The sequence below is a fragment of the Thermobia domestica genome, chromosome 6 (assembly GCF_964235325.1).
Source record: "Thermobia domestica chromosome 6, izTheDome1.hap1.1, whole genome shotgun sequence".
In the NCBI taxonomy this organism is placed as follows: Eukaryota; Metazoa; Arthropoda; class Insecta; order Zygentoma; family Lepismatidae; genus Thermobia; species Thermobia domestica.
The window spans coordinates 34,816,975-34,838,651 of NC_137459.1; the positions used below are offsets into that span (position 1 = coordinate 34,816,975).

A 21,677-nucleotide genomic window follows, 5' to 3' on the forward strand; every position below is an offset into this window, starting at 1 on the left:
TTCTGCAACTGTTTGAAGCACTGGGACATGATCTAATTGGAGGGGTGTGATCAAGTGTGGGTCATTCAGAAAGGCGATGTTGGCTGTGAGCGCCATGTCCAGCACGTCCGGGAGACCTCCATTCCTGGGAAAGTGGGGTCGACTGGAGCCTCGGGGCTGAAATCAATGTTATTCAGTACTCGATGAAGGATGTTGCCGTTGTGATTCGACACTCTTGAATTCCAGGTTGGATGTTTGCAATTGAGGTCTCCCGCAATCAGGACTCGGTGACCTAGTTGTCGTATCACTTGTAGATCTCTGGGGGTCGATATGCACTGATGATTTGAACTGGTCCGTGAGGTGACTGGATCGTGATTCCTGTAGCCTCGAGGGATTGGAGTGGGAGGAATGGAAGAGGATCATGGGGAATGGCAGTTTTGATGATGATGGCTGTTTCGCCCATCGTGGTGGTCCGTCGTTGCGGTAGGTGGTGAAGTTGTTGAGTCGGAAGGAATGTCGGGGTTTCAGGTGGGTTTCTGTGATTAGAGCGATATCAATTCGCTCTCGTCGAAGGAAGGCCTAGAAGTTAACCTTTTGTTCTCGCGTGCCATCCGCATTCCAGTGGATGAGTCTTAGGTCGCGGGAAATTCTCTTTTTAGTGTGTGTTATCGTCCAGCAAGGCTTACACGATTTCCATCATTGTTTTGAATTTGGTCACCGGGTCCGGTGCTGCTATGATTTGTCGCAGTCCCGTCTTCAATTTTTCGAGAAAACTCTTGATGGTGAGTCCTTGTATCAGGTTTAATATATCTTGTATGATGGATTCCAGTGAAGCATCCTTGGAGCCTTTTGACCTGGTGGTGCCGTTCGCTTCCTGGGTGCTGTCTTGGCAGCTGTCCTTCTTGCTTGGAGTGGTCATGGCACGGTTGTCCTGGGCGGTTTGCTCTGCGGTTGTTTTGTTGTGGTTCGCCTCATCTTGGATTGCTGGGGAGGTCATCTTGGCATAGTTGTTCGTGCTGGCGTTGTTTGTTTTCTGCTCAGTGGTCTTGATGAAGGTAGGGAAGGTTGCAGTATTCTTCTGTTGCTGGGTTCTTTTTGATTTGACCGATTTAAGAGTTGGGCATCCGATGTAGTTTGCAGGGTGAGTTCTTCCGCAGTTCACGCACTTGGCCGGGGTGTCCCTGCTTGTTTTCGTACTTGCTGTAGTGTGATGGTCTCCGGTACACTTGACACATCTTTCATTTGCACCGCATAATTGCTGGGAATGTCCAACTCTCTGACAGTTGTGACACTGCAGGATTGTGTGGCCTCGATACGGTTCCACGAGGAGGTATTTCAGATCGTATATTTCACTGACGTTGGGGCTCTTCGCCAGGGTGGCTAAAAAGAGAGGGTAGAGTGGTCTCTGCTCGTCTGGTCCAGTCCGCCTTTTGAGTTGGGTAACAGATTTTGGAATGAACTCTAGAACCTTCGGATCCTGTAGGATGTCTTCCGGTGGCGTGTCAATTGGAAGTTTCCGAATGACCACTTTCAGCGGCCTAGCCGACTTCGGGTGCGCGGAGGCATAGGAATATCCGTACTGTATGCATAACGCATCTATTTTGTCGTAATCCTGTAGTTTTTACAGTGTATTTTTACATAGTCCTGGTTCTTTAATAGCTTGGCGTGAGTTTGGCAGACCGCGGACAGACTCTTCCCAAGAGCAAACGGATTTGACACTCCGTAGATGTATAGAGGTGATATCATCCTGGCCGGGAAGTAGTAGCTCTCTTCCTGCGTTTCGGATTATCCGGTGGAGGGGAGTTTCATTCGAATCATCTGGTGTCACTAGTGGGGCATATTTATTCTTGCTGATGTTTTGGAAAGCCTCCAATGACCGAATGGGATCTTGGGAAGCACGTTTGGTGCGCTTCTTAGGCCGTGTCGCTGGTTTATTCCTCCATGTCGAAGTTGTTGTCGAAGGGGTGTTGGAGGGAAACTGCTGTGTCGGGTCCTTGTTCGCTTGGTATGGGTTGTCCCTCTGATGGGCTAGGTAGTGGTGATGTGACTTCCTGAAGTTCCTCCACACTTAGGGGAACTCGCTTGCGGCCTTGAACTTGTCCAAGATTACTAAATCTCATGGATTTAAGTCGTTTGGTGATACTCAGTAACTGTGAGGGGGTGGTCCCCAGATCGGGGTGATCGTGTCTGTCCTGTGGCACTTCCGGTTGGCTTGTGATCCAGGTTGGGGGATCCTTTGAAGGGTGGTTGCTTCATAGGACAAGTGGGTAATGGAGTCTTCCGGGGGTTCTCAGCGTACTAACTGAAGTGAAGTTGGCTGTATGCACTAGAGTGTTCCTTGTAAGGGCTGGAACTGACACACTTATATTGGTTGATGTGATTTTAACTGTGATCTAAATTGTCCTGAAGAGAGCCGCTATGGTGCCTGACCTTAGGTGGTGTGTATTGATGCTGTATATGTCTCTGTGTTAGGCACTCGGGGGGAGTTGCCGGGAGCTTTTTGGGCTTACTCCCGACAGGCCAGTTTTTCTTTTTCCCAAGGTTTACGTAGTAACTATCCTCTAGATGGGAATTAACGTTTATTGCTTGTGGGGGCACTACTTTCACTTCAAGAGCATCAGCTTACGCTGGTAGCGAACTGCAGTTGTACTAGGCGCACTCGTTGCTTTTATGCACTTGCCTCTAAGCGAAGCCTCTAAGGAGCAGAAATCGTTCTCCCAACAAAGCAGAAGTTGGGCGGAGCTGGTCTGTCAGAACTGTCCGGTCAGAAATGGGAGTGGGCGGGGCCACGTCCGCGCTCTAGAATGACTACGTTTCAAGCATAAGTGGAGTGCTTTCGTTGTGCCAGTGATGCCAATTGAAGGGAAATTTCCCTTGTCGCAGGGAAATTTTGAGTAAATTTTGGAGAAAAGAGAAAAAGGGAAATTGCTTGTAATCTCTCAATATTGCAGGGAAATTTGAACCTCTCTTCAATCATTTATAGATTGAACATATTTACGTATCTGATTAATCTCATTAAAATTCAGTATAAATTTCACATTTAAATTTGTTCCAAACATAATCCATTGCACATATTTCACATAAATTCTCACAAGTTATCTTGCTTTGCATTCGTTAATATTTATCAACATTACACATCAATCAACATATTAAGTTAAATTCGAAACATTAAACAATGCTTATTTAAAATTTTTTATCAAAATTAATCTTCGTTGAATTAAATGCAATGCAATAAGATGAAATATTTCTCAATTAAATTATCACTCCAACTATGGTAAGTTTGGTTTTTCCAATCAGAAGATGTTTTTCCCAACCAGAAAATTGACTGTGAAGAGGATTAATCGGAGAAGAGAAGAAAATCTGCGTGTCGTGAATGTAAATATGTATATATGGGCGAATACTGGGTCATTAGTGTATGTGTGTTTGTGTAACTTTACAAATTTTCTGGTGACTGTGCGCACAGAATTATTAATTCTTAAGAATTCCGCATCTGTAAACTTTGTATTGTGCTTACGAACATTCCTCGTGTACGGCCAAAGACAGTAGCAACTAGGGTTTTCGTCGTAACTGTTCGTATTGGTTGCAGTAAATATGGGAGTGCTGTTCTTAAGTAAGTACATACCAAATATATACTTAATGTACCTTAGGTTACATTAATATTAAAATCTATCATGATGTCTGGGATAAAAATTGAATTTACATAATATTTATTTTACATTTTTTTATGATTTCTTTAGATAGTCCGTCCTGACAGAGGTATTTATAGGGATTTTCCTCAGTTACACCAGGCAAATGCACAGATTGCACCTTTAACATAGGTCCTGGCCTACACCTTTCCATATCGTTTCCCCTCCTCTATCGCGACGCCTTAGATACCTAAACAACAAATCAAATTCAAATTCTGCATAAGCTCAAAGGAAGGTTGTCAGGTATGTGCTTGTATGTGGTTATAAAATTGGGGTGAGGGGGTGGAAACGAAAACGATTAAAAATACGTTTACTAAGTACTTGAACGGTTTGGGTGAAGGGAAATTTTGTCCGGAAAAGGGAAATTCTGAAGCTTGTGAAGGGAAAACGGCTCTGAAGGAATTGGCATCACTGCGTTGTGCCAGCAGCGGATGTAGAAGGCAGTGGCCAGCATGCATATACAAACTAGTAAATAGCACTCCACATCACTTTCACTGCACTTAACAACACCAATAGTTCACAGTTAAAGGCTTTAGTGTTTATGTACAGTATGTCAAAATTGTTTTTGTGATTGGAAAGTTGAGTTTTCCGCAAAAAAAAAAAAAAAGAGCTTTTTATCACTGAGTGAAACACACGTGTGGCGTTTGTTTCCACTGTAAATTCGGGACTCTTCGATAATGATATCTTATTGGTTTCGCCGTCCTCTTTTATAGCCATCCTCTTCGAGGAAAGGCCTGTAGAAGGGTTGTCGGCTTTCTTCGTAGTTTTCCGAATCCTCTTCGTTTCTTTTTGGAGGTGTAGTCTCCTTCTGTAGTCTGACATAGTTTGTTTTTAATTGTAAAAACACGTATTTGTAGTGAAAACATATGGCTTGCAGTACGTGTGGGTGTATGGATCCTTGAAATATTATACTAAATATAAGTATAAAATGTCATAGCTGAAAATAGAGAATTAAGCATCATCACTGTCCTATTATTGTCCTTTGGAGCACAATAGACCAGAGTTCGATTCATAGAAGGAGCTCGTGATTAGGATTTCACGATAAGTTGTCGGCCCACTCTCATATAGGCTCACTTATAAAAGGGACGCTAAATTCTAATTCGCCTTTCAGAAGTAACTTAAAATCTTCCCGTGAGGTTTTATTAACAAATAGAACAGTTAATTTGGTTCTTGTTACACATTTTGAATGTTAAAATAATAACTTTTATGAAAATAAATGAAGAAATACTTACGTTGTTTCAATTATATATAATACTGACTATTGCAGGTGCGTAACTTGAATTAAAACTGGAGTACTATTTAGTTTTGCAATTTAAAGTCCCCTCTCTTGCAAAAGTAGTGCTAGAAAGAGACATTAAACCCCAATTACCAAATCAATCAGTCAGTCTAAGGAAGTAATGAATATGGCACAATGCCTCCTAGAAAAAAATAATATCGATTAGACGTAAGTTATGATTTGTTAAAATGAGGTTGTATTTTAAAAAAATAACTCTTAGAGGTCAAAATTGATAACACATTTATTGTTATTTGGAAACAACGTCACAGCGGATATGACACAAGATAGAAACGGGTGGAGGAGAATGATCCGAAGGGCCGACACCAGCTAACTGGGAAAAGGCTTGGAAGAAGAAGAAGGAGAAATTATGAAACCACATATGCACTAGATAATACCATTGTTGCATTAGGCTAAGAATTCCCATTGTTACTGGTTTAAAAAAATGTCAACGTGGCTTTTAACGGCTTCGTTTCAAACTAACTTAAAACTATTTAGATAATTCTGCAGGGACTAAAACGAATGATAGTCTAACGATGCCAGGTCTTGGCTATACGGAGGATGCATTTAACGTCCCACCCAAGTTCTCTCAACTTGTGACAGACTTTGAAGGCGTATGCAGACTAGTTTTTCAGCGTGGTATATAACACGCTTTCTGTTGATTTGCTTTGGCGGTTTCTTTTAAATTGATAGTTGTCGACAGTACAGGCCTAAGCCTATAGTTCTGTACGGCGGTGGCTGCTCGTGATGTACGATGACCTAATTCCAACAAAAGCACAACATAACTTTCTGGACATCAGTGTCAGCTTTTTCACAGACTGTGGAGCTTCTCCTCACTTCGCTCAGCTTCTACATATTGTTGTAGGTTATCCACTTTTCATCACTCTTGAGTGAACTCTACAGAAATAGCATGAGTTATTTACGTTTCAGTGGAGATTCGTAGATAGAAATTTGATATAGTAAATGTTTTTGAGTTATGTGACTTCCAAGTATTGACCTTTTCGTAGACCACTTTCTCTAAGTGGATTACCACTGTTGGCTGATGTTTGTTTAGGTCATTGACGAGGTCATGACTGCTCACCTTTTCCCAGAATATCATACACATTTTTTGTGATTGGGCGCGCACTGAAAGGAAATTTTTAGACAGAAATTTCCAGAACGAAAACAACTGTACTGTTCCTTTACTGTCGCTTTTTGATAAAGTAGGGGGAAGTCGTTTGGTATTGGACAGCGGACGGTATTGGACAAAAGCAGTTTTCGTTATTTCCCGTTCAAGGCAGCACATGTCAAATACACAGTGAGTTGATCGGAATGAACCAACCAAGCCCACGCCATAGTGGATTTGTTCGATAAACGGTGTGTCTCGTGATTCAAGGTTTTGGTATTTTTGCGAGTGATCAGGTGCACGGAGATAGATTTGTGTGGCTGCAACTGATTACAAAATAAGTGTATTGATATATTATTGCTATCACAACATTTATTAGGGTGTATATATTATAATTTAGGTATAGTTGCATTCGTGTTGTTACAAACTGGTAGATAGCCATTCATACGTTGCAAGTCGTTCGGCTGGTATCGGACAATAAACTTGACGGTCTTTTTTTTTTTTTTATGGTTTCTAGATTTTCAGGAAACCATGCGAAAAATAGGTGGTAATTGGGACAAAGAAAATATGAGGTTGGCCATGGACAACGTTATTTCCAAAGAAATGGCGGTACGTGCTGCCAGTGCTAGATATGGTGTTCCCAAGACTGCATTAAGAGATCGTGTCAAAAAAAAAGAAAAGAAAAGAAAACTGTTTTAAAAGAAAGAGGCAACAGCTAAGTCTTGCTGCTCGTATAACAAAGGCACGTTTAGAATAACGTATGATCGTGACCAAGAGGAAATACTATACAATCATGTAAAGACTTTGTATAGTCAAGTAATGCCATTAAGCAAACCAGAATTTTTAAAGCTAGCTTCCAAACTTGCTGAAAAACTAAACATCACAATCCGCTGGGAGTCTTTTGATGAAGATTGGAAACAGTACATGTAAAGACTGGGTCCACGAACAATGTGCCAATTTTAAAGGCAGACTGTTCGAACATTGTGATTTGTGTCAGAAAAAATCAGTTGAGAATGCTCCAAGAGCATTGCCAGAACTAACTTAAAAAGAATGGAGAGATGGAGTCGAAAGTATAATTGTGATTATTCCTACATGTAAATCTTTTTTCCGCATCTTCTGTTTCTCGCAAAAAGTCGCAAAATATCATCTCTCTATAACTTACGGTTCGAGAGGTATGGCTTCTTGAATCTCCCGAAATTCGAACTTTTTTGGTCAATATCTGGGGAATGGTGGCTAGTTGGCTAATGGCCAGTTGTCCAGTGGCTACCGGTTACTATTTTGTACCAAAATGTTCACCATCCTCTTACGTATTGATCAACACCAATATGATCTCTCTATGACTTACGGTTCCCGAGATGTGGCTCCTTAAATCTCCAGGAATCAGTACTATATTTTGGCCAATATGTTGGGAACGGTAAGTCATAGAGAGATGATGTTGGTGTTGGTCAATACCGAAGAGGGTGGTAAACATTTTGGTACCGATATTAACTGGTAACCACTGGCCAACAGGCCAATAGCCAAACCAGTGGCCACCGGTTACTATTTGGTACCAAAATGTTCAGTTTCGAGACATTTTGAGGTGAACTGTTGAACGAAAACTTAGAGTAACTAGTTTACAAATGTAACCAAGAAAGTTCTTTGACTTTTTGTGAAGGTCTGTGTTCCATTGGCACTCACACCGTGAGTTCAATGCGAATAGAGATAAGGCGAAGGTCAGTTGTTGGTGTGGATATATCCAACATACTACCTGGTTGTGGAAGGTCAGTTACACCGTGAACTTGCGTATGGACAGAGTGAACATGGGACCTTCACAGAACATCATAAGAGCGTGTATGCTGTACGAGTTCAAACTGCGGTCAAACGCCGCTGCAGCGGGTCGGAAGATATGCCAGGCATTTGGTGAGGGTATCGTGACTACGCGAATAGTGCAGCGGTGGTTTAAAAAGTTTAATTACGGTGACGGCACACTCGAAGACCAACACATGTACACAGTGAAGATCTTCAGACAGCAATTGAGGCGCACAGTGGCCAGGCATATGAGGAACTGGGACTACAATTCAGTGTGAGTGGAGAAACCATTCGGCAGCACCTCCATCAACTTGGAAAGCACTGGAAGTTGGGTCGATGGGTTCCACATGATTTGACTCCGGGCCAGAAGGCAACGCGAACAGAAACCTGTGTTTCTTTGCTGTCTCGTCTGAAGAAGGAACTATTTCTGGACAGGGTGTTGACATATGATAAGAAGTGGATCCAGTACAAGCTCCACGGCGCCGTCATCATTGGTTAGCATCCCATGAACCGGTTCCAAAACAGCCGAAACCAGCACTGCACCAGGAAAGATCCTCCTATGTATTTGGTGTACTGTTCGCAGCATTGTACATCGGGAACTGCTACCAGCCGGTCACAGCATCAATGCAAGTGTGCACTGTCAGCAATTGAGCCGTGTTCAAGGAAAACTCAAAACTCTGGAGCCAGCACTTGTGAGTCACAAAGAAAATTTCCTATTACAGACAACGCTAAGCTCCACGTGACTAGGATGACCCGGGACACAATTCTACGCCTTGGATGGGAAACATTATTGCATCCACCATACTGCTCGGATATTGCACCGTCTGATTATCGCCCTTTCCATTCCTTGGACAATCATTTTAGAGGACGCCAGTTCAATCCCCTGCTAGATGTGCAAAATGCACTTGATACCTTTTTCGCTTCACGGCCCACCAAGTTCCACTGCGATGGAATCCTGGCCTTCCAAAACGTTAACAGAAGGTAGTCAATGATGATGGGGACTAATTTTGATCTCCAGGTACGTTTTAGGTGACAATCGATGTTCGAAGGTGGTGGGTGAAAAAGCGACAGAACTTTCTTGGTTACCTTTATAGCATCTCGATTAGTAGTTTAATTTGCCAGCTTTACATCAAAGGTTTGTGGCGTAGTGGTAATGCACAAACCTGCCATGCGGGAGTCCTGAATTCTAATCCCATCGTGTCAATTATTTCTCTCCATTAGATTTTATTCTTTCAGCAAATGGTATTGAAATTCTAGTATTCTTTATTCGTCTTCTTCTAGTTGTTATTATTATTAACGATAATCCATACTGTGGGTTAAAAGAGTGTTACCCTGACCTCGTTTCTTCGATTCTTTTCTAAGAAAAGGTATACCTCCATTACCTATACGCTTGACTTCTGGAACCGACCTCCTTAAAGTCAAAATCGGAGATCAAAGATAAAAAGGTTCTCGGTGTGCATATAGTACAGAGCCATAGGACAGTGTTCAAGCACAGAAAAAGGCACACACTGAGTATCCACATGAGTTGATATGTTAGAAGTATCGAGTAAAGGGAAAGAAGTTTGGGATGTACAGTATTTTTTAATGTTTTATTCTGAATAAAATGAATGAATGGATAATAATAAAAAAAAAGTTTTAAAACTTCAAAATCAAAATTTTACTGTTTATAAAATAAAAATTCTTAGCCACACTAAGGTAAATGATAGTGTGCCAGATAACAAATTCAGGCATACTATCATATACGAGGCTCGCGCATGCTAGGCCTGCTATACACTATAAGTCCTAGGAAATACCTTAGGATATATCTGAGGAAAAATGTCACGACACCTCGTAGGAAATCCTATACTTTTGTGCCATACAGGTAACTACACTGCACGTTCAACTGATATTGATACCGTGCGAGCGGTCCCGGGTTCGATTCCCGGTGGGGTCACTCGGTCGAAAAAGTGTAACACGCTTTTTCAGGCCAGCCACCCTGAATGAAGTTATCCTGGGTTTTCCTCATTCACACCAGGCAAATGCCGGGGTGGTGCCTAACTTATAGGTCCCAGGCCGCCTCCTTCCCTCCCCAATCCTTTCTTCCTTCCCTTTCCCCGGATTGTGTGCTCGCCGAGGGACGTCATCCTCAAATCGTGACGGGCTAAATGGCCTTAGATGCCGAAAGCCCAGAAATCTAAATCCTAAATCCTGATATTGATACCAGACGCTATGTTGTTAAATTGCGCACCTCTAAACAAAGCATAAAAATCAGAAGATAAATTAGGAAAACAGTCCCTGCATTTCTCATCATTTTGTCGAGGATTTTTTTTTCTTTTTCACCCATATACGGCTGGTGGGGAGAAAACACATTTGTTTTCACTTTTTCTCACCTGATGTCGCTTAAATCGAAATCTTACGAATTTTCTTTCCGAAATAGAGCGTGCTCTAAACAGGAGAAATCTTATAGGATCGTTCAGAACATAGGAAATGACATCGGATCTGATGCCGCACATGTTGAGATTTTGACTAGCAAAAATCGTTAAGAGATTTCCTATGATCTATCCTATAGTGTATAGCAGGCTCTATTCTCAATTAGCTTCACTCTAGCTCAGTCTTGCTTTCGACATATTGAGTACCTAAATTTTTTTTCGAAAACAGCAAATATCAAAAACCACGACCTATATGAGTTTTCTATATCTTAAAATATTGATCAAAATCAAAATATCGCACAAGCGCTTCCCGCAAATGTTTTTAGGCACAAAGTCCACCATGTTCAAAGACACTGAAAACAAATGTTCTTTTCACTTCACTCGAAGGTCAAATAATGCCCTGAAAGTCCAGGGATAGCACTTCCAAATAGGTATCCTGTGACAGTCCACTGTGCTGCAATAGCACAACTACTGCCCTCTGTTCATCAACAGTGAGAATTAATTCAAGCACTCAATATTCGAGGGTTCAATTTAGAAAATATTGCTCGTTCCAGGAAGCTGATTCACCTGAATTTCAGGGAGGGGACATGTCTCCCCCTTCTTGCAGACGTTCATGCATTAGTAATTAAAACTAGCAAACCCGCGCTTCTACCGTCAAAGGGATATGATAAAAAACCACCCCAGGTCCTAACCTCATCTATGTTGATAATTTGATTATGATCGTTTCGGTGGTTTAAGCGTGATAAAGTCACAAAGACAGTCACTTTTATTTTTATTATTTTTACATATATGTCCCCCTTCCCCTCCCCTACATTGTGCCGTGAAAGTAAAATGAAAAAAACATCCCAGGTGCGAACCTTATATATGTTGAAATCGGTCGAGATCGGTCGGGTGGTTAAAGAGTTATTAAGTTTTATTCATTATCATATATTTACCCTCCTCCACTCCCCTCCCTTAAGTTCTATCATCAAAATGAAATCATAAAAACTTCCCAGGTTGGAACTTCATTTATGTTGAAAATTTGATTGAGATCGATTGGGTGGTTCAATAACTCACGAACATGGTCACTTTTATTTTTATATTGATTGATTTTTGTATATCTCCCCCTCCCCCCCCCCCTACGTTGTTCCGTCAAAGTGAAATGGTAAAATCCATCCCAGGCACGAACGTCATCTATGTTGAAAATTTGATCGAGATTGGTTCAAGATTTATTAAGTTTTATTTATTTTTTATAATTCCTCCTCCTCCCCTCTCCTAAGTTCTACCGTCAAAGTGAATAGCTAAATACACTGCCAGACCAGAACTGCATCTACGTCAAAAATTTGATCGAGATCGGTCGGGTGGTTCAAAGGATTAAGAGTCACAAACATAGTCACTTTCAATTTGATATGAAATGAAATCTTTAAGTTTTACGTCCCACGATTATGCCGGTTAGGCTAAAGGAGACGGTGATAATGAGAGATAAGTGAAATGGTGGAATGAAGAAAGTGAGAGGAAACGGGAGAACCCAGAGAAAACCCACGAGCACGGTGTTTGTCCACCACAAAGTTCACACGGCGCTAGCTGGGATCGAACCAGGGACCCCAAGCACCGGAGGTGAACGCTCTACCACTAAGCCACCGCGCCCCCCACTTTCAATTTGGATCTGAATTTTTTGTTCACAGACACAGCTATTAATATATAGATGCCACTTAGGTTCTGCGCCTTTCCTTTGGAACATTTCAAATAGATTCAGTTCAGAAAGTAGATTTTGTACTTATATTCTTATTAGAGTGCTTGATGAATAAATAAATAAATAAATAAATAAATAAATAAATGTAGCATCCGCTTTAGCTTGTCCCTGAAGTAGGCATTATGTAGTACAATAACGGAGTAAGGGAAAATGTAAAAAAAAAAAAAATGAAACAAGTAAACTTTATAGTAATTAGAGTAATATTTTCACAGAAGGATTTCAATGCATAGTTTCTAATCAGAAGAAAAAAAGACAAAACAATATTAACAGATCATATTCTGTAGCTTTCAAAACAAAAGTACGAAAAAAAATTTTACAATATAATTCATTTCTAGATACGTCAAAAATTGCATTTGTTACAGTAAGATTTTCATATAAATCGTATTAACCCTTGAATACATCATGTTTTGTGATAGCTTTGATCTTCAGTAGTTAAGAAAAATTGGTAACACTATATTCATAAATAGGGTCAGGATTTGTACGTAAATATACCTGGTGTATCAAAAGTCCGAGGCCATGGGCCAATTCCACTATGACTTAAGATACGAGAAAATGGAAAGCGGAATAAACTTGTTAGAAACAGATGGTTTTAGGTCTAAAAAAGTGGAATTTTTCCAATCGTACTAGCCGTTTGGGCTCCATACTTGTAAGGTGCCTATGGTAAATGAAAAAGCAAAGTTGCCAGTTCAGCAAGTTGTTCTAATGAAACGTAAGGGCATAAAAAAAAATGACACGGGGAACGTGAACATTGTTATGAGACGGAACTCGAATCTGTTTCTCAACAACGCTATATTGACGATGGCTCATGGAAACAGCTTGATGAACTGGCAAACATTGTTTATTTATTAACATAGGGTGTCTTACCACTGCGGAGCGCATACCAGCTGATTCCATTTTAGACTGAAACCCACCTATTTCCAACAACTTTACTCCCTTTCCAGTTTTTTCTATCTTCACTCATAACACGGTGGGGCTATGGCCTCAAACTTTTGATACACCCTCTATGTTTAGATGCGGTAATTAAAATCCTTTTTGTAGGTATTATGCAAAACCAAGCCACGTGATGAGCATTCGTTTCTAAAGATGTGCATATTGTAAAATTTGCAGGATACTTATATATTGAGAAGTTTTGATATATTAATGTGAATCCTATGTTGAGCTTTACTACTTATTTTTAAATATTTTACTATTCATCAAAGTTTTGCCGAAGTGTAAAATTGTTTTTATATTTATCTATTTCCACTTTATGAATATACTAGATTGGCCTGTAAGTTCTAGAGTTTGTCTCAAGTGAAAATTTTGATTGGAAACTAAAATGTTTTGCAATGCGTTTTGTTATACGATAGAGAATTAAGGTGCTCGGCAAAACAATGTGTTTAGTTTTTCTGTGCTGATATATTTTTTGTTCTTTTCGGGTCATTAAAATGGAGTGTCAAGTGAACACACACACACACACACACACAAAAAAAAAAAAAAAAAAAAAAAAAAAAGAATTTTCGAAATCATCTGCTTTTTGAGTTTAACCGAGGTGCCAAAGCCACAGAAGCTGCTCATAAGATTTGTGAATTGTATGGCGAAAAAGCGATGCCTTTTAGGACGGGTCAAAATTGGATTAAGCAATTCAAAGACGGCAATTTCGCCTTCAAAGGCATGCATCACACAAGACGCTCCGTTCAGTTCGATGAGGAATGACTGAATCAGCTTATCCACGACGATCTACGCCAGACGACAAGGGAATATGCAGAGATACTGGAATGCTTCCACAGTATCACAGTGTGTCATCTTCAGTCGATGGGAAAGATTCGAAATAAAGAACTTATGGGCCAGCCCAATATTTTTCTCATATTCTTTCGTTACAATGTTTCTATAGTTGATACATTTGCCTCATCCTTCGTGTCTATTTGCTGCATCTCCTGTGACCTTTCTCAAGTAACAGACAATGACTGAAAATCACCCTGTGAATTAATATTGTAATTTGAGCGTGAAACACTAAAATTCAATAATTCCTGGCTGATTCCATTACGAGTGGCAGGCTCTCTATAACAACGATTCTCATATTTTCCACTTGCAGTGGATCTCTTATTACCCGTTGAAGTACATGGTTAAAAGCAGGCTATTCACAAGAACTACATATATATATAAATGTATAATTAAATACGCTTCTATAACATCTTATGAAACAGGAATATTATTTAACCTTATAAATTTTCGGTTGGAAACGTAAGAAAATATGACTGCCAAGTAACTGGTTGCATCTCACTACTTACGCGTACACGAACTTTATTATGCACATTTTGTGATTTCAACTTTACATATAACTCCTGACCCTATATAACAAAAATATGATCAAATTTTCTACATACTTGCATTAACTTGCTTTGATAAGATAGTAAAAAGATAGAGATTTTAAAAGAAAGGCAAAATGGAATAAAGCTTTGGTTACCTATTGAACAAAAGTGGTTTTTATACTGCAACGTCCACAGTATAACAAACAAAGGGGAAAACAATTACAAACTACTAACTTCCACTTGGTTTTTTCAAGATGATCGAAATTTTGATAATATTGTGCTGACAATCAGAACTTACAAATAATAAAATAACTAAGGCGACGTTTCGAACCTGCAGATTAATACTGCAGAAAAGTTCTGATATATATAAATATAATACAATGACACACTAATTCAACAATATAAAATCTATATAACGCATGTAAAACCATGCAGTATGAAGGGTCAATTTTATATTTACATCATACAATGTTTCAAAATAACTTTTAAAAATAATTGCAGTCTCAACGAAAGAAAAAAAATATATATACTAAAATTTAGGAACGGAGTAGTCAAGCGGCAGAATACATTAAATCTCTTCGTCATTTCACATACACGACTGCCGCGCGCACAATTTCCATTCGTTAAGTTTCACTTCATTTACAGACAAAATGCATTATATCTCCCCAAAGTCAGACTTGATTGTCTTCAAACACGCATACACGCTTCAGTCACACACACAGTTACACGGGACACTCTTTGTGACAGAATCTGTTGCACATGCTCTGCCACACGCACGCACTGGAATGGGTTGAACTGTCCTCTAATCTGAAACATAAAGTAACAAAAATGAATTTCAGACCAACTTTCTCACAAAATAAAATAAATATTCATATACAATATTTCAGATATAAGATGATCAGAATTTACGTAAATCTAGTATAAGAATTTAATATTCTTTTCCCTTGCCGAAGCCCCATACTTTAGGAGTTGGTATGGTTATTGAACATATGAAACATGTAAGGAATACTTCTGTGGCCTCTACGAACAACCAAATGATAAGTTGGGGCGGCGGTGGTTCAGTGGTAGAGCGTTAACCTCTGATGCATGGGGTCCCTGGTTCGATCCCAGCTCACGCCGTGTGGACTTTCTGGTGGACAAACGCCGTGTGCGTGGGTTTCCTCGGGGTTCTCCCGTTTCCTCCCACTTTCTTCATTCCACCATTTCATTCATTTCTCATGTTCACCGTCTCCTTTAGTCTAGCCGGCATAACCGTGGGACGTAAAACTAAAGATTTCATTTCATTTTAGATAAGTTATGAAATTAAAATGTCACAGCAAAAAACTTAAAATTTGACAGTATCTCCTGTAATCCATAAACTTTGATTAATTGTAACTTCTGTCACTTTATCGTAAATCTATAGTAAAATGCCAAACATTAGTTCACATAATTCTTTATCACTCCTTTTAAGCCACCTAAACTCAAGTTGTTTGTTGCTCTCAAATAAAAGAGAGTCAAAATTAAGAAAAAAATAGTGATATGTTTCGTTAGTCAGTCCCTTTTTACTATTACTAAAGCGCTCCTTGATATTGGTCATTTTCGATGATTTTTATATATTCCCTTTTCTCCCCATGCTGCGAGCCACAGCATCAGAAGTGTCACTGTTCATCTCAGCGACCTCAAAAACGATAGACTCGACACTAATATCGGTCATTTTCGATCATTTGTAAATGTCTTTCCCCTCCTTTAAGTTACGTCGTCAAAGTGATAAGACAAAAATCATCTCATGTTCGAACTTCATCTACGTTGAAAATTAGATCGAGATCGGTCCGATGGGTCAAGAGTTATTAAGTTTTATTTATTTTTATAGATTTCTCCCCTCTCCTCCCCTCCCCTTAGTTCTACCGTTAAAGTAATATGATAAAAAAAACACCTCAGATACGAACCTCATCTATGTTGAAATTTTTTTTAAATATCGGTCGGGTGGTTTAAGCATGATAAAGTCACAAAGACAGTCACTTTTATTTTTACTTTTTTACATATACCTCCTCCTCCCCCTCCCCTTCGTTGCACTGTAAAAGTGAAATGAAGAAAACATCCCAAGCCCGAACCTTATCTATGTTGAAAGCTTGATCAAGATCGGTCGGGTGGTTCAAGAGATTAAGAGTCAAAAACATAGTCACTTTCAATTTTATAATATAGATTAGGAATCCCATTATTTAATCCATAAAGTTATTTTATATGAAGTGACTGATCAGGGTTCCTACCGATCTCGAGAAATCTATTTCCCTGACCTTTGGCTGGAAGTTTCATGACTTTCATGACAGGTGTAGGATGACGTTGACGTATAAATAAGGAATACATAACGACGAATATTTGTATATGAGAATATTTATTCTACAGAGACAAATCCTAATCAATTGCTCTTACGTACATTCCACTTACCAGCCATCAAAATCTGAGCAGCATCCCATACTGAAATCATTAATATCTACCCACAAACGAAACAAAAACAGTAATAAGAACGAATTAGGTGTTACAATGGTTGCCTAAGCTGAAATTGGTGTACAATTAATGTTAGAAAAAATATATTTTATAAAATTTCCCCGATTTCCAGTCTTTTTCCCTGAGTTTCCCCGACCTGCGCCATTTGCCCAGAGTTTTCCCTGACCAGTAGGAACCGTGCTGAGTAATTTTCAAGCAATGTGTTCTCGAAGAAAAAGAGAATAATTGAAACATTGTACCTAATACTCTAAAGAATTCTGATATATTTGTCACCCTTAGTAAGCTTGGCTTACAACTGCCACCAAACAGATTTGATTTTAGAATTAGAAAGAAATTTAATTTACTTGATGTGATGATATTCAAAGAACATGTTTACATTGAAATCCTGTTTGTGAGAATGTCGTTATGTTTGGAGATTGGCAACAATGTTTTCTTGGAATTTCACGGCAAATATCACAATGTACAGCATTAGTCACTAATTAGGACCTGGACATCATAGAGAACCATTTTCTTTTTCTTTTCTATATCTCATAAAATTTCTACCTGAGTGCTATGTGATATTTCTAGATGACAGTACCCCAATACAAGCTGTACTTTCTACGTTAATATCCATATATATATATATATATATATATATATATATATATAAAATGAAAGTCACTTTGTGACTTCGTAACTCTTGAACCACTCGACCGCTCTCGATCAAATTTTCAACACAGATGAGGTTTGGGCCAGAGATGGTTTTTATCATTTCACTTTGACGGTGTAACTTAGAGGAGGGGAGGGGGGAGATATTTAAAAATGATCGAAAATGACCGATATTCGTGTCGAAGCCATATTTTTCGGGATCGCTGAAATGAACTCGGATGCCGTTTTAGCGGCCGCGGTGGCTCAGTGGTAGAGCGTTCATCTCTGGTGCTTGGGGTCTCTGGTTCAAACTCTGTTCCCGCCAAGTTAACTTTGTGGTGGACAAACACCGTGTGCGTGGGTTTTCTCGAGGATCTCCCGTTTCCTCCCACTTTCTTCACTCTACCATTTCATTCATCTCTCATCATCACCGTCTCCTTTAGCCTAACCGGCATAACCGTGGAACGTAAAACTCAAAAATTTTATTTCATTTTTTCGGATGCAGTTTAAATCCAAATTTAGCGGCCTCGCAACTTAGCGGAGAGGGAGGTGGAGATACATAAAGATGATACCAAATGGCCGATATTAGTGTCGAATCTATAGTTTTCGGGGTCGCTGAGACAAACAGTAACACTTCCGATGCCGCTTAAATCCAAATTCACCAATTTATGTCCAAAATAAAATGTATTCTCCCCAACGAAGAAGTGCATTCTGCTAGTTATTTATAAATAAAAAGAAAAACCACAAAGAACCTTACGGTAATTGCTTTGCAAACAACTAACCTACCAGCCAAGACAGTTTGGATACAACTGTATGTTCTTTATCAGGACAAAGAGAAAGATGATTGAATTTGATCAGATTTTCAATTTAACGTCCCATTCTGCAACGAGGCTACATGAGAAGTGGACATATAGCTTATGTGGGATCCGAACCACATAAGCTCATACCGACAAAGATAATTGAAAACATAGGGAAAATAAACTATATTACGGACTTTTAAATAGGCGACAAAGGAGTAGTTAAGCAATATTAAAACGTCTTTCTTGGCCACCAAGACTAGAGTGTTAACTGCGAAAGACAGACATTTTATGTTTTCAGATCAGCGAATCAAATTTGTTTTCTTCAACCATTATCAACTTGTAAACCTAATGATCGCCAAACATCTGGTCAATTAACGTATATCATTCGGTAGGTAAGCTGTTTGTGTCCTTTTAAGCGTCCACTTGTTTAAAAAATTCTCCTACTTGAGGGACTTAAATGGTTTACTTCAAAACCGTCAATGACAGTTTCTACTCAAATGATTCGAAAAACCTCTATAACGTTTACTCCATAGGATGGTGATCCAGATAGAGCAAACATTATATTATATAGTCGTAAATAGGACGTTTGCTCGAGCGTTGACGATGAAACAAGTTATCCGAAGAAAGCTCCTTTCAACGCCAACTACACAAAAGCAAAAATTCTACGTACAACTTTTAGAGACACAAAAGATTAAGCATCATGTTCCCGAAAATTAACAAATTACACAAATAATGAGTAAAAAAATAAATTTTGCACCATGCACTTAAACGAATCACCATGAGGCGTGAGGGGATGACATGCACAATCGCAGAAAATACTCGTCAATTGATTCGGAAATTTTAATGATTGAAATACTTACAAGTCCCAATATTATAGTATAGGATATTGTTTTGATGGTTACATGTTGATGGATTTCTAATACTCTGATATCAATGGATAATTATATAACTGTTGAAGTATATGTCGCAGCTAGAAAATCATGATGTTGAGTAATGAGTCCTTTCGCGCCGAATGGCGTCGCCTATCGCCAAGTCTCTTTAGCTCTCGCTGTTCGCGTGAGTTTCACGTGTTGGATGACGTAAGAGCGGACTGATCCGTGGTTGGCTGAAGAAGTGCCAATCAAGGTCACGCCACCCACACTCATCTTCGGAGTGAGAGAACACACACACATACACATAGAAACGTCGTCTGCTAGTATATGCTAGTCCTTTTAAATTAAAAAGAGAATTAAACTGCTTGAGCTGCATACAGCCAAAATAATGAATAAATGAGTTTATGACACCTCAGACAGGTTATGGTTGAGGAATGAAAAAATGGATTATCTGAGCTGAGAAGAAATTAAATTACTGTCAATATCTTACTGTATTTTTTCTTCCTTTGTAAAGATGACCGACATTATTTTGTCTCTAAAATATATTGGCTGTTAGTTCCAATTTTTATTTGAAAAGCCAGTTAGAGTAAGGTTCCACGTTATTTTGATTTTATTCGTAACTAGCTGAAATACCCATTCTTCGCATGGGTCAGATAAAATATCTATGTAAACAAACTGAACAACGAAAGGAAAAAATATCGGTCATTTTCTACTACTTTTACATATCCTAGCAAACGTCCCCTGAGACCACCTGGTTCGAAATTAAAAAAAAAAAAAAAAAAAAAAAAAAAAAAAGCCTCTGGCCCCCAACCTATGGGGTCTTATTCGCAAGTTAACGCCTGTGGAAGTATCACCATTCATTTTAGCAACCGCGAAAACTATGGATTTGACACTAATATCGGTCATTTTGGATTGTTTTTACGTCTCGGTACCCCCACCCTCGCAAGTGACCCCCGGCCGACGTACAACAGTGGCTAAATTTAAAACTCATCGATAATGGAAGTGTCACCATTGGTCTCAGCAACCGCGAAAACTATGAATTTGACACTAATATCGGCCATTTTCTATTACTTTACATGCCCGGTATACTCCTCCCCCCTGAGAACCCCATGGTTCGAGTTTTAAAAAAAAACGCTTCATCTTGGTCTGGGGGTTGGAGAAAAGTACCCGTGACCGAAATTTCGTAACTCTCGGTCCACTCGTCTGGTCCCTAGGCCGCACACAGACAGACAAGCATACAAACTATTTTATTTATATTATACTAGCTGAATATAACCATTCTTTGCATGGGGACTGTATTTGGAAGTCAATGCCTGCTGGAATATCACCGTTCATTTCAGCGACTGCGAAAACTATGGATTTGACTCTAATATCGGTCATTTTGGGCTCTTTTCACATGTCTCGGTATCTCCCCCTTCCCCGCTGACCCCGGCCCGCATACAATGGTAGCTGATTTTGCAAGTCATAGCTAATGGAAGTATCACCGTTGATCTCAGCTACCGCGAAAACTATGGATCTGACACTACTATCGGTCATTTTGATTACTTTTACATGTCTCGGTATGCCCCCCTCCCTCCCCGCGGTGACCTTCGGCCCGGAGCCGAATAGGGTTAACTGAGAAATTAATACGATCGGAGATTCACCATTGATCTCAGGGACCGCGAAAACTATGAATTCGACACTAATACCAGTCATTTTTACTACTTTTACATGTCTTCGTAAACGCCTCCCTGAGATGCCCCTGGTTAAAAATTTTGAAAAAAAAAAAAAAAGTTCCGCCTTGGTGTGGGACCTGGACCAAGATATCCGTGACCAAAATTTGGTAAGTCTCTGTCAATTTGTCTGGTCCCCAGGCCGATCCCGGTAAACGCCCCCTCCTGATACCCCCTGGTTCGAAATTTGAAAAAAACGCTTAGTCTTGATTTGGGGCCTGGACCAAGGTACCCGTGACCAAATTTTGGTAACTCTCGGTCCACTCGTCTGGTTCCCAGGCCGCACACAGACAGACAAACACACAAACTCTTTTATTTTATTTTATTTATATTAGAAGATTGATTGGCCTTCTGCGCTTGCCTCTTATGTACAAACTTTCTTTTACCTTAGAATATATCCACGATGCTACTTCTTTACAGAAAAAATGTACGAAACAAGAAATCTTATTTCTTCTGCAAATAGTCGTTACTATCCGCTAGTAGCATTTCAGTGTAGACGATTCCCTTACTATAAATGTCACCTATAATCAGTGGTATCATTCAACCGGTTCGCCCTATCCTGTTGCTAAAATTCTCTCTCCACTTCTAGATTCAGTAGTTACGAAAAAAGTATTTTTGAGAATTTAGTGTAACTTTTTCTGCTTTATAGATTTTGCAGCGGCAATTAAGATATGCTTTAGCTGTGACATGCCACTTCTAATACAGCTGTTGCTATGAGTTATGCGGAGGCATACGGGATATTCAGTTTAATTAACAATGTTGCTACAGATAAAAGGAATTCTCTCCTCGTTGAAAACATATCCCACCTCATTACAGTAAAACTTACACGAAAGCCTTTAGAAAAATGGGATGCAACGCCATTTGTGAAATCGTAGTTATGAAAAAGCCATCAATACAGCTACTAATTGTCGGGTCCAGAAGAA

The 21,677-nt window shown here is 39.5% G+C and overlaps 1 protein-coding gene across 2 annotated transcripts in view; it reads right to left on the reverse strand.

Annotated features, from left to right (window-relative positions):
• Positions 1-12,153: 12,153 nt before the first annotated feature.
• LOC145687927 (uncharacterized) overlaps positions 12,154-21,677 on the reverse strand; it is a 71,019-nt gene continuing 61,495 nt past the window's right edge. For both annotated transcript variants that reach the window (XM_081761488.1, XM_081761489.1), the window contains exon 13: positions 12,154-15,066. The gene's annotated coding sequence lies outside the window, so the exon portion shown is untranslated. The remainder of the gene's footprint in view (positions 15,067-21,677) is intronic.